Raw genomic sequence first — 18,349 nt, forward strand, 5'->3', positions numbered from 1 at the left:
CACATCTCATGCTGAAGGAAGGGTGTCAGGTTTGGTAGAAGCATTGAGATATCCCATCTCATGCTATAGGAGGGGTCTCAGGATTGGAATGGGAAGGAGTTGGATATCACATCTCATGCCATAGGAAGGGTCTCAGGTTTGGTATAAGGATTGAGATATCACATCTCTGCTATTCGAAGGGTCTCAGGATTGGAATGGGAAGGACTTAGATATCACATCTCATGCTATAGGGAGGGTCTCAGTTTTGATATTAGAAGCATTGAGATATCACATCTCATGCTATCGGAAGGGTCTCAGGATTGGAATGAGAAGGAGCTGGATATCACATCTCATGCTAAAGGAAGGGTCTCAGGTTTGGAAGGGGAAGGATTTGGATATCACATCTCATGTTATAGGACGGGTCTCAGGTTTGGTATTAGAAGCATTAAGATATCACATCTCATGGTGTAGGAAGGGTTTCAGGATTGGAATGGGAAGGAGTTGGATATCATATCTCATGCTATAGGAAGGGTCTCAGGATTGGATTGGGAAGGAGTTTGATATCAAATCTCATGCCATAGGAAGGGTCTCAGGTTTGGTATTAGAAGCATTGAGATATCACATCTCATGCTATAGGAAGTGTCTGAGGATTGGAATGGGAAGGAGTCGGATATCACATCTCATGCTATAGAAGGGTCTCAGGTTTGGTAGAAGCATTGAGATATCACATCTCATACTATAGGAAGAGTCTCAGGATTGGAATGGGAAGGAGTTGGATATCACGTCTCATGTTATAGGAAGGGTCTCAGGTTTGGTAGTAGAAACATTGAGATATCAAATCTCATGCTATAGGAAGGGACGCAGGATTGGAATGGGACGGAGTTTGATATCACATTTCATGCTATAGGAAGGGTCCAGGTTTGGTATTAGAAGCATTGAGATATCGCATCTCATGCTATAGGAAGGGTCTCAGGATTGGAATGGGAAGGAGTTGGATATCACATCTCATGCCATAGGAAGGGTCTCAGGTTTGGTATAAGCATTGAGATATAACATCTCTGCTATCGGAAGTGTCTCAGGATTGGGATGGAAAGGAGTTGGATATCACATCTCATACTATAGGAAGGGTCTCAGGTTTGGAACGGGAAGGAGTTGGATATCCCATCTCATGTTATAGGACGGGTCTCAGGTTTGGTATTAGAAGCATTGAGATATCACATCGCATGCTGTAGGAAGGGTTTCAGGTTTGGAATGGGAAGGAATTGGATATCACATCTCATGTCATAGCAAGGATCTCAGGTTTGGTATTAGAAGCATTGAGATATCACATCTCATGCTATAGGCATGGTCTCAGGATTGGAATGGGAAGGAGTTGGATATTACATTCTTGCTATAGGAAGGGTCTCATGTTTGGAATGGGAAGGAGTTGGATACCACATATGCTATAGGAAGGGTCTCAGGTTTGGAACGGGAAGGAGTTGGATATCACATCTCATGTTATAGGAAGGGTCTCAGGTTTGGTATAAGCAATATCTCAATCACATCTCTGCTATCGTAAGTGTCTCAGGATTGGAATGGGAAGGAGTTGGATATGCCATCTCAGGCTATAGGAAGGGTCTCAGGTTTGGTATTAGAAGCATTGAGATGTCACATCTCATGCTATAGGAAGGGTCTCAGATTGGAATGGGAAGGAGTTGGATATCACATCTCATGCTATATGAAGGGACTCAGATTTGGTATTACAAGCATTGTGATATTTCATCTCATGCTATAGGAAGGGTCTCAGGATTGGATTGGGAAGGAGTCGGATATCACATCTCATGCTATAGGAAGGGTTTCAGGTTTGGAATGGGAAGGATTTGTATACCACATCTCTTGCTATAGGAAGGGCCTCAGGTTTGGTATGAGAAACATTGAGATATCACATCTCATGGTATGGGAAGGGTCTCAGGATTCGAATGGGAAGGAGTTTGATATCACATGTCATGCCATAGGAAGGGTCTCAGGATTGGATTGGGAAGGAGTTGGATATCCCGTATCATGCTATAGGAAGGGTCTCAGGTTTGGTATTAGAAGCATTGAGATATCACGTCTCATGCTTTAGGAAGGGTCTCAGGATTGGAATGGGAAGGAGTTGGATATCACATTTCATGTTAGAGGTAGGATCTCAGGTTTGTTAGAGGCATTGAGATATCACATCTCATGCTATCAGAAGGGTCCCAGGGTTGGAATGGGAAGGAGTTGGATATCACATCTCATGCCAAAGGGAGGGTCTCAGGTTTGGAAGGGGAAGGATTTGGATATCACATCTCGTGTTATAGGAAGGATCTCAGGTTTGGTATTAGAAGAATTGAGATATCACATCTCATGCTATCGGAAGGATCTCAGGTTTGGAATTAGAAGCATTGAGATATCACATCTCATGCTCTCAGAAGGATCTCAGGATTGGAATGGGAAGGAGTTGGATATCACATCTCATGCTATAGGAAGGGTCTCAGGATTGGAATGGGAAGGAGTTTTATATGACATCACATGCCATAGGAAGGATCTCAGGTTTGGTATTAGAAGCATTGAGACATCACATCTCATGTTATAGGAAGGGTCTCAGGATTGGAATGGGAAGGAGTTGGATATCACATCTCATGCTATAGGAAGGGTCTCAGGTTTGGTATAAGCATTGAGATATCACATCTCATGCTATAGGAAGGGTCTCAGGATTGGAATGGGAAGGAGTTGGATATCACATCTCATGCTATAGGGAGGGTCTCACGTTTGGAAAGGGAAGGAGTAGGATATCACATTTCATGTTAGAGGTAGGATCTCAGGTTTGGTATTAGAGGCATTGAGATATCACATCTCATGCTATCAGAAGGCTCTCAGGATTGGAATGGGAAGGAGTTGGATATCACATCTCATGCCAAAGGGAGGGTCTCAGGTTTGGAAGGGGAAGTATTTGGATATCACATCTCGTGTTATAGGAAGGATCTCAGGTTTGGTATTAGAAGAATTGAGATATCACATCTCATGTTATCGGAAGGATCTCAGGTTTGGTATTAGAAGCATTGAGATATCACATCTTATGCTATCAGAAGGGTCTCAGGATTGGAATGGGAAGGAGTTGGATATCCCATCTCATGCTATACGAAGGGTCTCAGGTTGGAATGGGAAGGAGTTGGATATCACATCTCATGCCATAGGAAGGATCTCAGGTTTGGTATTAGAAGCATTGAGACATCACATCTCATGTTATAGGAAGGGTCTCAGGATTGGAATGGGAAGGAGTTGGATATCACATCTCATGCTATAGGAAGGGTCTCAGGTTTGGTATAAGCATTGAGATATCACATCTCATGCTATAGGAAGGGTCTCAGGATTGGAATGGGAAGTATTTGGATATCACATCGCATGCTATAGGGAGGGTCCCACGTTTGGAAAGGGAAGGAGTAGGATATCACATTTCATGTTAGAGGTAGGATCTCAGGTTTGGTATTAGAGGCATTGAGATATCACATCTCATGCTATCAGAAGGGTCTCAGGATTGGAATGGGAAGGAGTTGGATATCACATCTCATGCTAAAAGGAGGGTCTCAGGTTTGGAAGGGGACGGATTTTGATATCACATCTCATGTTATAGGAAGGAAATCAGGTTTGGTATTAGAAGCATTAAGATATCACATCTCATGGTGTAGGAAGGGTTTCAGGATTGGAATGGGAAGGAGTTGGATATCATATCTCATGCTATAGGAAGGATCTCAGGTTTGGTATTAGAAGCTTTGAGATATCACATCTCATGCTATAGGAAGGCTCTCAGGATTGGAATGGGAAGGAGTTGGATATCACATCTCATGCTATAGGAAGGCTCTCAGGATTGGAATGGGAAGGAGTTGGATATCACATCTCATGCCATAGGAAGGATCTCAGGTCTGGTATTAGAAGCATTGAGACATCACATCTCATGTTATAGGAAGGGTCTCAGGATTGGAATGGGAAGGAGTTGGATATCACATCTCATGCTATAGGAAGGGTCTCAGGTTTGGTATAAGCATTGAGATATCACATCTCATGCTATAGGAAGGGTCTCAGGATTGGAATGGGAAGTAGTTGGATATCACATCTCATGCTATAGGGAGGGTCTCACGTTTGGAAAGGGAAGGAGTAGGATATCACATTTCATGTTAGAGGTAGGATCTCAGGTTTGGTATTAGAGGCATTGAGATATCACATCTCATGCTATCAGAAGGGTCTCAGGATGGGAATGGGAAGGAGTTGGATATCACATCTCATTCTAAAGGGAGGGTCTCAGGTTTGGAAGGGGAAGGATTTTGATATCACATCTCATGTTATAGGAAGGAAATCAGGTTTGGTATTAGAAGCATTGAGATATTGCATCTCATGCTATCGGAAGGATCTCAGGTTTGGTATTAGAGGCATTGAGATATCACATCTCATGCTCTCAGAAGGGTCTCAGGATTGGAATGGGAAGGAGTTGGATATCACATCTCATGTTAAAGGAAGGGTCTCAGGTTTGGAAGGGGAAGGATTTGGATATCACATCTCATGTTATAGGAAGGGTCTCAGGATTGGAATGGGAAATACTTCGATATCACATCTCATGCTATAGGAAGGCTCTCAGGTTTGGAAGGGGAAGGAGTTGGATATCACATTTCATGTTAGAGGTAGGATCTCAGGTTTGGAAGGGGAAGGATTTGAATATCACATCTCGTGTTATAGGAAGGATCTCAGGTTTGGTATTAGAAGAATTGAGATATCACATCTCATGCTATCGGAAGGATCTCAGGTTTGGTATTAGAAGCATTGAGATATCACATCTCATGCTCTCAGAAGGGTCTCAGGATTGGAATGGGAAGGAGTTGGATATCACATCTCATGTTGAAGGAAGGGTCTCAGGTTTGGAAGGGGAAGGATTTGGATATCACATCTCATGTTATAGGACGGGTCTCAGGTTTGGTATTAGAAGCATTAAGATATCACACCTCATGGTGTAGGAAGGGTTTCAGGATTGGAATGGGAAGGAGTTGGATATCACATCTCATGCTATCAGAAGGGTCTCAGGATTGGAATGGGAAGGAGTTGGATATCACATCTCATGCCAAAGGGAGGGTCTCAGGTTTGGAAGGGGAAGGATTTGGATATCACATCTCGTGTTATAGGAAGGATCTCAGGTTTGGTATTAGAAGAATTGAGATATCACATCTCATGCTATCGGAAGGATCTCAGGTTTGGTATTAGAAGCATTGAGATATCACATCTCATGCTCTCAGAAGGGTCTCAGGATTGGAATGGGAAGGAGTTGGATATCACATCTCATGTTAAAGGAAGGGTCTCAGGATTGGAATGGGAAGGAGTTGGATATCACATCTCATGCTATAGGAAGGTTCTCAGGTTTGGTATAAGCATTGAGATATCACATCTCATGCTATAGGAAGGGTCTCAGGATTGGAATGGGAAGGAGTTGGATATCACATCTCATGCTAAAGGGAGGATCTCAGGTTTGGAAGAGGAAGGATTTGGATATCACATCTCATGTTATAGGAAGGATCTCAGCTTTGGTATTAGAAGCATTGAGATACATCTCATGCTAAGGGAAGGGTATCAGGATTGGATTTGGAAGTAGTTGGATATCCCATCTCATGCTATAGGAAGGGTCTCAGGTTGGAATGGGAAGGTGTTGGGTATCACATCTCATGTTATAGGAAGGGTCTCAGGATTGAAATGGGAAATACTTCAATATCACATCTCATGCTATAGGAAGGCTCTCAGGTTTGGAAGGGGAAGGAGTTGGATATCACATTTCCCATCTCATGTTATAGGAAGGATCTCAGGTTTGGTATTAGAAGCATTGAGATACATCTCATGCTAACGGAAGGGTCTCAGGATTGGAATGGGAAGGAGCTGGATATCACATCTCATGCTAAAGGAAGGGTTTCAGGATTGGAATGGGAAGGAGATGGATATCATATCTCATGCTATAGGAAGGGTCTCAGGATTGGAATGGGAAGGAGTTGGATATCACATCTCATGCTATAGGAAGGGTCTCAGGTTTGGTATAAGCATTGAGATATCATATCTCATGCTATAGGAAGGGTCTCAGGATTGGAATGGGAAGTACTTGGATATCACATCTCATGCTATAGGGAGGGTCTCACGTTTGGAAAGGGAAGGAGTAGGATATCACATTTCATGTTAGAGGTAGGATCTCAGGTTTGGTATTAGAGGCATTGAGATATCACATCTCATGCTATCAGAAGGATCTCAGGATTGGAATGGGAAGGAGTTGGATATCACATCTCATGCTAAAGGGAGGGTCTCAGGTTTGGAAGGGGAAGGATTTTGATATCACATCTCATGTTATAGGAAGGAAATCAGGTTTGGTATTAGAAGCATTGAAATATCGCATCTCATGCTATCGGAAGGATCTCAGGTTTGGTATTAGAGGCATTGAGATATCACATCTCATGCTATCGAAAGGGTATCAGGATTGGATTTGGAAGTAGTTGGATATCCCATCTCATGCTATAGGAAGGGTCTCAGGTTGGAATGGGAAGGAGTTGGATATCACATCTCATGCTATAGGAAGGCTCTCAGGTTGGAAGGGGAAGGAGTTGGATATCACATTTCATGTTAGAGGTAGGATCTCAGGTTTGTTAGAGGCATTGAGATATCACATCTCATGCTATCAGAAGGGTCTCAGGATTGGAATGGGAAGGAGTTGGATATCACATCTCATGCCAAAGGGAGGGTCTCAGGTTTGGAAGGGCAAGGATTTGGATATCACATCTCGTGTTATAGGAAGGATCTCAGGTTTGGTATTAGAAGAATTGAGATATCACATCTCATGCTATCGGAAGGATCTCAGGTTTGGTATTAGAAGCATTGAGATATCACATCTCATGCTCTCAGAAGGGTCTCAGGATTGGAATGGGAAGGAGTTGGATATCACATCTCATGTTATAGGAAGGGTCTCAGGATTGGAATGGGAAGGAGTTGGATATCACATCTCATGCTATAGGAAGGTTCTCAGGTTTGGTATAAGCATTGAGATATCACATCTCATGCTATAGGAAGGGTCTCAGGATTGGAATGTGAAGGAGTTGGATATCACATCTCATGCTATAGGGAGGGTCTCACGTTTGGAAAGGGAAAGAGTAGGATATCACATTTCATGTTAGCGGTAGGATCTCAGGTTTGGTATAAGAAGCATTGAGATATCACATCTCATGCTCTCAGAAGGGTCTCAGGATTGGAATGGGAAGGAGTTGGATATCACATCTCATGTTATAGGAAGGGTCTCAGGATTGGAATGGGAAGGAGTTGGATATCACATCTCATGCTATAGGAAGGTTCTCAGGTTTGGTATAAGCATTGAGATATCACATCTCATGCTATAGGAAGGGTCTCAGGATTGGAATGGGAAGGAGTTGGATATCACATCTCATGCTAAAGGGAGGGTCTCAGGTCTGGAAGGGGAAGGATTTGGATATCACATCTCATGTTATAGGAAGGATCTCAGGTTTGGTATTAGAAGCATTGAGATACATCTCATGCTAACGGAAGGGTATCAGGATTGGATTTGGAAGTAGTTGGATATCCCATCTCATGCTATAGGAAGGGTCTCAGGTTGGAATGGGAAGGTGTTGGGTATCACATCTCATGTTATAGGAAGGGTCTCAGGATTGAAATGGGAAATACTTCAATATCACATCTCATGCTATAGGAAGGCTCTCAGGTTTGGAAGGGGAAGGAGTTGGATATCACATTTACCATCTCATGTTATAGGAAGGATCTCAGGTTTGCTATTAGAAGCATTGAGATACATCTCATGCTAACGGAAGGGTCTCAGGATTGGAATGGGAAGGAGCTGGATATCACATCTCATGCTAAAGGAAGGGTTTCAGGATTGGAATGGGAAGGAGATGGATATCATATCTCATGCTATAGGAAGGCTCTCAGGATTGGAATGGGAAGGAGTTTGCTATCAAATCTCATGCCATAGGAAGGGTCTCAGGTTTGGTATTAGAAGCATTGAGATATCACATCTCATGCTATAGGAAGTGTCTGAGGATTGGAATGGGAAGGAGTTGGATATCACATCTAATGCTATAGGAAGGGTATCAGGTTTGGTAGAAGCATTGAGATATCACATCTCATGCTATAGGAAGAGTCTCAGGATTGGAATGGGAAGGAGTTTGATATCACGTCTCATGTTAAAGGAAGGGTCTCAGGTTTGGTATTAAAAGCATTGAGATATCACATCTCATGCTATAGGAAGGGTCTCAGGATTGGAATGGGAAGGACTTGGATATCACATCTCATGCTATAGGGAGGGTCTCAAGTTTGATATTAGAAGCATTGAGATAACAAATCTCATGATATGGGAAGGGTCTCAGGATTGGAATGGGAAGGAGTTGGATATCACATCTTATGATAAAGGAAGGGTCTCAGGTTTGGAAGGGGAAGGATTTGGATATCACAACTCATGTTATAGGACGGGTGTCAGGTTTGGTATTAGAAGCACTGAGATAGCAAGTCTCCTGGTATAGGAAGGGTCTCAGAATTGGAATGGGAAGGAGTTGGATATCACATCTCAAGCTATAGGAAGGGTCTCGGGATTGGAATGGGAAGGAGTTTGATATCACATCTCATGCCATAGTATGGGTCTCAGGTTTGGTAGAAGCATTGGGATATCACATCTCATGGTATCGGAAGGGTATCAGGATTGGATTTGGAAGTAGTTGGATATCCCATCTCATGCTATAGGAAGGGTCTCAGGTTGGAATGGGAAGGAGTTGGATATCACATCTCATGTTATAGGAAGGGTCTCAGGATTGGAATGGGAAGGACTTCGATATCACATCTCATGTTATAGGAAGGCTCTCAGGTTTGGAAGGGGAAGGAGTTGGATATCACATTTCATGTTAGATGTAGAATCACAGGTTTGGTATTAGAGGCATTGAGACATCACATCTGATGCTATCAGAAGGGTCTAAGGATTGGAATGGGAAGGAGTTGGATATCACATCTCACGCTAAAGGGAGGGTCTCCGGTTTGGAAGGGGAAGGATTTGGATATCACATCTCATGTTATAGGAAGAGTCTCAGGATTGGAATGGGAAGGAGTTGGATATCACATCTCATGCTATAGGACGGCTCTCAGGTTTGGAAGGGGAAGGAGTTGGATATCACATTTCATGTTAGAGGTAGGATCTCCTGTTTGGTATTAGAGGCATTGAGACATCACATCTCATGCTATCAGAAGGGTCTCAGGATTGGAATGGGAAGGAGTTGGATATCACATCTCACGCTAAAGGGAGGGTCTCAGGTTTGGAAGGGGAAGGATTTGGATATCACATCTCATGTTATAGGAAGGATCTCAGGTTTGGTATTAGAAGCATTGAGATATCACATCTCATGCTATCGGAAGGATCTCAGGTTTGGTAGAAGCATTGAGACATCACATCTCATGCTATCAGAAGGGTCTCAGGATTGGAATGGGAAGGAGTTGGATATCACATCTCATGCTAAAGGGAGGGTCTCAGGTTTGGAAGGGGAAGGATTTGGATATCACATCTCATGTTATAGGAAGGATCTCAGGTTTGGTATTAGAAGCATTGAGATATCACATCTCATGCTATAGTAAGGGTCTCAGGATTGGAATGGGAAGGAGTTGGATATCACATCTCATGCTAAAGGAAGGGTGTCAGGTTTGGTAGAAGCATTGAGATATCCCATCTCATGCTATAGGAGGGGTCTCAGGATTGGAATGGGAAGTAGTTGGATATCACATCTCATGCCATAGGAAGGGTCTCAGGTTTGGTATAAGCATTGAGATATCACATCTCTGCTATCCGAAGGGTCTCAGGATTGGAATGGGAAGGACTTAGATATCACATCTCATGCTATAGGGAGGGTCTCAGTTTTGTTATTAGAAGCATTGAGATATCACATCTCATGCTATCGGAAGGGTCTCAGGATTGGAATGAGAAGGAGCTGGATATCACATCTCATGCTAAAGGAAGGGTCTCAGGTTTGGAAGGGGAAGGGTTTGGATATCACATCTCATGTTATAGGATGGGTCTCAGGTTTGGTATTAGAAGCATTCAGATATCACATCTCATGGTGTAGGAAGGGTTTCAGGATTGGAATGGGAAGGAGTTGGATATCACATCTCATGATAAAGAAAGGGTCTAAGGTTTGGAAGGGGAAGGATTTGGATATCTCATCTCATGTTATAGGAAGGTTCTCAGGATTGGAATTGGAAGGAGTTTGATATCACATCTCATGCAATAGTATGGGTCTCAGGTTTGGTAGAAGCATTGAGATATCAAGTCTCATGGTATAGGAAGGGTCTCAGAATTGGAATGGGAAGGAGTTGGATATCAAATCTCAAGCTATAGGAAGGGTCTCAAGATTGGAATGGGAAGGAGTTTGATATCACATCTGATGTCATAGTATGGGTCTCAGGTTTGGTAGAAGCATTGGGATATCACATCTCATGCAATCGGAAGGGTATCAGGATTGGATTTGGAAGGAGATGGATATCCAATCTCATGCTATAGGAAGGGTCTCAGGTTGGAATCAGAAGGAGTTGGATATCACATCTCATGTTATAGGAAGGGTCTCCGGATTGGAATGAGAAGGACTTGGATATCACATCTCATGCTATAGGAAGGCTCTCAGGTTTGGAAAGGGAAGGAGTTGGATATCACATTTCATGTTAGAGGTAGGATCTCAGGTTTGGTATTAGAGGCATTGAGATATCACATCTCATGCTATCAGAAGGGTCTCAGGATTGGAATGGGAACGAGTTGGATATCACATCTCATGCTAAAGGGAAGGTCTCAGGTTTGGAAGGGGAAGGATTTGGATATCACATCTCATGTTATAGGAAGGATTTCAGGTTTGGTATTAGAAGCATTGAGATATCACATTTCATGCTATCGGAAGGATCTCAGGTTTGGTATTAGAGGCATTGAGATATCACATCTCATGCTATCGGAAGGGTCTCAGTTTTGGAACGGGAAGGATTTGGATATCACATCTCATGTTATAGGAAGGATCTCAGGTTTGGTATTAGCAGCATTGAGATATCACATCTCATGCTATCGGAAGGATCTCAGGTTTGGTATTAGAGACATTGAGATATCACATCTCTGCTATCGGAAGGGTCTCAGGTTTGGAATGGGAAGGAGTTGGATATCCCATTTCATGTTATAGGAAGGGTCTCAGGTTTGGTATAAGAATTGAGATATCACATCTCTGCTATCAAAAGTGTCTCAGGATTGGGATGGGAAGGAGTTGGATATCACATCTCATGCTATAGGACGGGTCTCAGGTTTGGTATTAGAAGCATTGAGATATCACATCACATGCTGTAGGAAGGGTCTCCGGTTTGGCATGGGAAGGAATTGGATATCACATCTCATGTCATAGGAAGGATCACAGGTTTGCTATTAGAAGCATTGAGATATCACATCTCATGCTATAGGAATGGTCTCAGGATTGGAATGGGAAGGAGATGGATATCACATTCTTGCTATAGGAAGGGTCTCATGTTTGGAAAGGGAAGGAGTTGGATACCACATCTCATGTTAGAGGAAGGGTCTCAGGGTTGGTATAAGCATTGAGATATCACATCTCTGCTATCGGAAGTGTCTCAGGATTGAAATGGAAGGAGTTGGATATCCCATCTCATGTTATAGGACGGTTCTCAGGTTTGGTATTAGAATCATTGAGATATCACATCTCATGCTGTAGGAAGGGTCTAAGGATTGGAATGGGAAGGACTTGGATATCACATCCCATGCTATAGGTAGGCTCTCAGGTTTGGAAAGGGAAGGAGTTGGATATCACATTTCATGTTAGAAAATGGATCTCATGTTTGGTATTAGAGGCATTGAGATATCACATCTCATGCTATAGGAAGGGTCTCAGGATTGGAATGGGAAGGATTTGGATATCACATCTCATGCTATAGGAAGGGTCTCAGGGTTGGTATAAGCATTGAGATATCACATCTCATGCTATAGGAAGGGTCTCAGGATTGGAATGGGAAGGAGTTGGATATCACATCTTATGTTATAAGACGGGTCTCGGGTTTTTTATTAGAATCATTGAGATATCACATCTCATGCTGTAGGAAGGGTCTCAGGATTGGAATGGGAAGTGTTAAGACGGATTTCTGAACTCTGTCCTGGTGGCGCAGAAGTTCAGAAGGCCAACCTAATTACTTGGAACAGGGTAACCTCTGGACGAGCCAGACCAATCAAGGTAGCGATCGCGGCGGTGAAGACTAGGTCTCAAGAGGGGTGAGGGTGACTTAAAGCCCGCAATGAGCACACAAAGCAAGAGCGCTTACAAACTACTCCAAACAGTTGTTATATCAAAAATAGATACACATTTATTTCAAGGCCTTTAAAACAATGACCGTAGCGAGAAAATCACAATATCACAATACTAAGCCAACACATACCATATCAACACAATATATATACAAATACGACAGTCGCAAGCATTAGAGGCACGAAATGTGTAGTCCACCTGAAAGGGAAGGAAAACAGGCAGTGCGATAACGCTTTAGACTCAGTTCGCCTTCAGAGGCACCTAACTAGATGGAAGTCCGAGCCCTGCGAAGAGTGGAGCCTTGTGCTCAAAGTACCTGCCACGCCGGTGCCAACGGGCAAAAGGGGAAGCTCTTCGGAGGAAGTCAGGCAGTTCGGGTTAGTGCACAACAGAAGGAGAACAGGTTCCGCAACTCAAGCGCAGCCTCCACAGCGAGCAGAAGCAGAGCGCGAGTACGGACAAAAGGGTGCTGTTTTTACACAGCGGGGAAAAGCAATGGGCTACTGCAGGAGGGCGACCAGATCCTAGCTATACTACTCACCGGTCCCCGAAGCAAGCAGACCCAGGCTTCTCCACGTTAGTTTCAGCAGCTGGCAGGTTCAGAAGAGCAGGGAACGCCTCGTAGTCGTGTAGAGCAAAAAGACGTCCCAATCGACGAAACCAGCACAGTTTGTTGCCGCAGCAGGACAACGGAGCGGCCGTGTGTATCCGAGCCAAATGTACACTCCTCCCTTCAGACTTGGGAACGCCAAGTGTACGAAGCGTGGGAGAGTGACCAGGACTCGGAATACAACACAACCTGGCGGCGGTTACAGAGCAGGACTCCCTTGTAAGCTGGTCAGTCAACTGGATGGCCCAGAGACACTTCCGAAGGCTTACTTGGCAGGAGTTGATGAAGTCGCCGGGAATAGCTGTTCCTGCTATTCCAAAGGTCGAAGCACCAGTACAGGCCTTCTGGTTCGATCAAAGGAGGAAAGGGTTTCACAGGACGACAGCAGTGCAAAGGAGGATTCCTTCAGCGGGTCACCAGCGATTCCTCGGTCCAGCCTCTTGGTTGCAGGATACTTGGCTCCTGTATTCCTTCATTCGTGAGAACTCAGGAGATCGACATGGTAGTGGTGTTTCCAGCCCCCTCTTATCCACGGTTCCCTTCGCGCCAAAACGGAGGGGAGCCAATGGGAGATCCGCTCATCAACACACATACCATACGTGGACCAATCACGGACCACGGTGGTCCCAGGCATTCACACTACCCTAGACTCTCTGGCACCCAGGATGTGTATTGGGACCAGACATCCCAGCCCACACCCTGGAGGCACACAAACGACATGTAGAAGCCTGCAAAAGCAACCACGTTTCTCGGGAAAGTACATGCCCAAAAAAGTAAGGCCCCGGGTCTCTCGACCTGGGGAAGGTGAAGGGAGCAAGACGGTCAGTGGACAAGACAAAGGAGCCTCGTGGTCTGGCCATTTTGGGAGCCAGGCCACCATTTTGGATTCAGTGCGAAAAACGTGCTCAGAACGCCAAAAGGAGCTCAAAATAAACAAAACGATCGCTGCCACCATTCGAATCCCTGAATGACTTGCACCGATCAAATACCATCCTAAAAGAGTATCTAGGGCCTGTAGAAGGCTAGAGACCCTAGAGAGCTGTAACTTAGCTTACAGTTCCTTCTTGTGTCATGTTGCACTAAAGCCGCAACACGATAAAAGAAACTACGGGAAACAGCGTTCCCCGGTACTGACTGTCTTAAGGGCATGTCAGTTTCCCCATAAGAAAAGGAGCGAAAGCCCAGAGGAGTGCGGCAGAAGGCTGCACTTCTCTGGCAAAGTCAAGAACAAGGTGTAAAACAACAGCAAAAAGTTTAGGGGTTGCCACATGGAAGGAAAATTACCTACAATTACGAAATCTTTCCTAACACTCGCCCCTCCCAGACTATGGACAGGGGGAACTAATCCACCCCTGGATGAGTCTCTTGTTCAGGTCGGTTAAACATTCTGGACAACCCATCAGCATTGCTATGTTGGACACCTGGCCTATGCTCAATAGTGAAGTCGAAGCCTTGTAGACCTATGGACCACCTAAGCAACTTTGGATTTTCCCCCTTCATGTTCATTAGCCACTTTAACGGCTTATGGTCAGTTTGCACAGTGAAGTGGGTCCCATAGAGGTAGGGCCTCAGCTTCCTTAGGGCCCACACAACAGAGAAACATTCTTTCTCTACCGTGGACCATCTGAGCTCTCTGTCCTTAAGCTGGCGACTAATAAAACCGATAGGGTGTTCCTTACCCTTCTCATCTACTTGTGATAGTACAGCTCCTATCCCAGTGTCAGAGGCGTCCGTCTGCACGATAAAATGTCTTTGATAATCAGGGGCCCTAAGGACAGGGGCCTGGCACAAGGAGTCTTTTAAGCCATTGAAGGCCTTCTCACACTCGTCGGTCCAAGTTACCTTCTTGGGTTTCTTCGGAGTTGTGAGGGCAGTCAGAGGAGCAGCTATGGTACCATAGTCTGCCACAAAATTGCGGTAATACCCCGTGAGTCCTAAGAAGGCTCTCACTTGGGTTTGCGTAGTGGGGGTAGGCCAGTCTTGTACTGCTTGTACCTGACTGAGTAGAGGCTGTCTCCTCCCTCCACCTACTTCATGTCCAAGGTAAACCACTGAGCCTGGTGCATTTTGGTGAGGGGCCACTCGGACACCCTCAAAAGAGCTATCTGAAGGACTGCTTGGGAACAGGTCGGGGAGAGGTTCAGACTCCTCTCCCGCAACGTCTGAAGCCAGTAGCAGTGCTGCGATTTCGACGCTTGGGCCGAAAGCCTTCAGCCTATTCACGTGAAGCACTTTTGGAGCCCGTTCAGGCCTTCCAAGGTCCACTGAATAGTTAACCTCACCCAGGGGCTCCACCACTGGGTAAGGGCCTGACCATTTGTCCTGTAAAGCTCGAGGCCTTATGGGATTCATGATCAGGACTTGCTGACCAAGTGTAAAGTTGATGAGGGAAGCTTTCTGGTCGTACCAAGGTTTCACCAGCGCTTGCCTTGCCTTCAATTTATCACTAGCCAAGCCCATCAGAAGTACCATCCGTTTTCTGAGCCCTAGCACATAATCAACTACGTTGGTAGTAACAGGGGGAGTGGGCATCTCCCATCCCTCCTTGACGATGGCTAAGGGTCCCCGTACGGGATGACCGAACAGAAGTTAGAAGGGGCTGTAGCCAACACCCTCTTGTGGTACCTCTCGGTAGGCAAACAGTAAGCATGAAACAAGAAGATCCCATTTTCTTCTCTGAGACTCCTCCAGAGCCCCAATCATGCTCTTTAACGTCCTGTTGAAACGCCCCCCCAGACCATTGGTCTGGGGGTGGTATGCAGAAGAGAACCTGTAGGTGACCCCACATTCTTTCCACATAGCCTGCCTATACTTCGACATAAAGTTGCTGCCATGATCCGACACAACTTCTTTAGGGAAGCCAACCCTAGTAAATATGCCGAGTAAAGCTTCTGCAACTGACTTGGCAGTTACAGTTTTCAATGGGATGGCCTCAGGATATCTGGTTGCATGGTCGACCAGCACCAGGATAAACCTATTGCCTGATGATGTTTGCGGGTCAAGGGGACCAACCATGTCGATCCCTACCCTTTCAAATGGTACCCCCACAACTGGGAGCGGTACCAACGGAGCTTGGATTGTCGCGCCAACCTTACCAGACAACTGGCAGGCGGCACAACTCCTGCAGTGACTTTCTACTTGCTCCCCCATCTTGGGCCAGTAGAAGTGCATGGATAACCTTTGCTTGGTCCTCCTCATACCAAGGTGACCAGCAAGGGGAACGTCATGCGCCAACTGCAGGAGGAAGGGCCTAACAGCAAGGGGAACCACCAACCTCCTATGGTCTCCTTCTGTAGACTCTGTGGGCTCACTATACAGGAGTCCACCTTCCCAATAAATCCTATGCTTCCCAGGAGGTTCACCCTCAAGCTGGGAGCAGGCCTGTCTCCTTAGGCCTTCCAGAGATGGGCACTCACGTTGGCCTTTACTGAATTCGTCCCTATCAGGACCTCCTTCAACTAACAAGTCTTTTAGTTCAGGATGATCGTTGGGGTCGAATACTTCAGGCATCGCCACCTCCTCATCAGGCCCAGGCGATTGACCAACTTCCTCCACCGCAGTGGTAGGCGAGCTCGGGGGAATATTCTCTTTCCCTCGTTTTGACTTGTAGACTCCTTTCGCCTTGGGTTTCCCCTTCGGCTGGGGCGGCGTATTGGACTTGGCCAATGCTGCCCGTGCTTGAGACCGTGTGTAGGGTCTTTCGGCAGTGTCTCCTACGAGCCCTAAAGCTCTGAGATCATTACCCAACAAGACCTTTCCCGGGACGTTTCTCTGAATGCTCACTGGAATCCTGACTGCTGTACCATTTAAAGTAAGATTTACAGGTATTACTGGAAACATACGGAGGGGGCCGTCAGCCAACTTAGTGGGCATCAGAGTAGCTCTGGCAACTTCCTCTGCGTCTACCAAGGTAGAATCCACTACAGTGCGACTGCACCCACTATCCCTAAGAGCTGGAGTATCCACTCCATTGATCAGCACACTGTCTTTAAAGTAGTGCTTGGTATTATCCGGAATCCTAGCATAAGCCTCTGCGACTTTAGGCTCCCAGGAACCCAGGGACACTAAAACTACCTCAGCCTCTATTCCGCTGGGAAATGAGTCTGAGGAGAAGGATGCTCCTGTAATCTCTTCTTCCTCGTAGGAGGAGAAGGCCAGATTAGCGGAGTGGACCCCCAAAGGTCTAACCTTACAACGGGGATCCCCCTTCACGTGGTCAGTTGCTCCACAAGAAAAACAAGCCCCAGTGGGTCTGTTTACGTAGGGAGGCTTATTGTAACCAGAGTTCTGTTTCGGAGGCTGACCTCCACTGCCCTGTGAGTTCTCTTGTGTCTTACCCTTGTTTTTCTTTTTGTGGCCCTTATGGGAAGAAGAGTTAGCAGATTCCCCACCCTCCATATCTTTGGACTTTTTCCCTTCCTCCTGCTTACCAGGATGAGTTTTGTCCTCATGGGACACTCGATGTGACACCCATAAGTCTGCTGCAATGGCCAGCTTCTTAGGATCTATCTCCTTCGAATCGGCCAAATGCTGCTTAAGCTCCGGGGAAGAAGAAGCAAAAATATGTTCCAGCATGACAAGATTTATCATGCCTTCGAAGGTAGAAACCTTATAACCTTCGACCCAGCCAGTTAAGTTTTTCAAAGATTCAGCGACATAAGATACCCAAGTACCACCTTCCTTTTTCTTATACTCTCGAAAACGCTTTAAATATTGGGCCGGAGTCTTCCCAAACTTTAAAATGAGAGTTTGCTTTAACATTGCGAAATCAGCTCGCTCAGCCTTCGACATTTCCATAATGGCACTACAGCCAGAATGGGGCAGTCTACTGAGCAACCACGCAATCTTCTCAGCATTGTCAACTTCTTGAACCTCGCATGCCTACTCAAACGCATTCAGCCAGTCCATAATGTCATTCCTTTCTTCATACACACTGAGCAGATCTTTCGGAAACCGTGGATGAGAGGAAGCCCCAGACCCATGTCCAGGACCCTTGGACCCATTTGCAATCTGAAGCTTGGCCAGTTCCAACTGGTGATCCCTGTCTTTTTGTTTTTCTGCCTGTTCGATTTTTAGTTTGGCTATGCTGAATTCAAGCTCCTGCTGCCTAAACCGCAGCTCTTGCTTCTTGAATTCAAGCATAGCCTCCCCATCAGCACTGGCAGAGGAAACATTAGACATCACATCCTCCCTGTCCTCGTGGTCCCGATGGATCAGTGCGGCAGCAGAACCGTCGGTTCTACCAGTGAGAGCAGCCCCACCACCTTCCGCACTGTCCTCAGAAGTTATAGCGTCAAGCTGCGCTTCTTGCCACGCCACGATTCTTTGGATCATTTCCAATTTTGTGCCTTGAGAGGAAACACCTCTCTCCGCACACATCTTCTTCAATGTTTCTGATTTG

The sequence above is a fragment of the Ambystoma mexicanum genome, chromosome 14, assembly GCF_040938575.1.
Source record: "Ambystoma mexicanum isolate Mex_15411 chromosome 14, UKY_AmexF1_1, whole genome shotgun sequence".
NCBI lineage: Eukaryota > Metazoa > Chordata > Amphibia > Caudata > Ambystomatidae > Ambystoma > Ambystoma mexicanum.